Raw genomic sequence first — 382 nt, 5'->3', positions numbered from 1 at the left:
CTGGGAGGAACCATGTGTGAGGGGGAGGGGGGGGTGCAGCAGGTTTTTAAATTAGAATTTGCTTCAACACGTGTATTGGGTTTCAATCAAGCTGCTAAATGTACGTTTGGGGACAAGGCCCAGCACAGAAATTTTAAAAGTTGGTTCTAATAGATAACTTTGAGTTTAAATAAAGGTTCATTAAAATAACATTAAGATTAAAACAACTTTGATCTGCCTGTGTCTAGGAGAGGCGCTGCTATAGACAGGATGGTGTAATTGGCTCCTGCTGATGGAAGGAGCTTTGTAAACAGTTTCGGAGATGAGGTTTAGTTCTTTAACTGTTATTTTGTTTCTTTGATTTGTTCATATTTTTGTTACTCGTGTAACGTTGGACCACTTT

The sequence above is a fragment of the Paralichthys olivaceus genome, chromosome 13, assembly GCF_024713975.1.
Source record: "Paralichthys olivaceus isolate ysfri-2021 chromosome 13, ASM2471397v2, whole genome shotgun sequence".
Taxonomy (NCBI): domain Eukaryota; kingdom Metazoa; phylum Chordata; class Actinopteri; order Pleuronectiformes; family Paralichthyidae; genus Paralichthys; species Paralichthys olivaceus.
The sequence above is the reverse complement of the archived record's forward strand: the minus strand, read 5'-3'. Positions refer to the sequence as shown.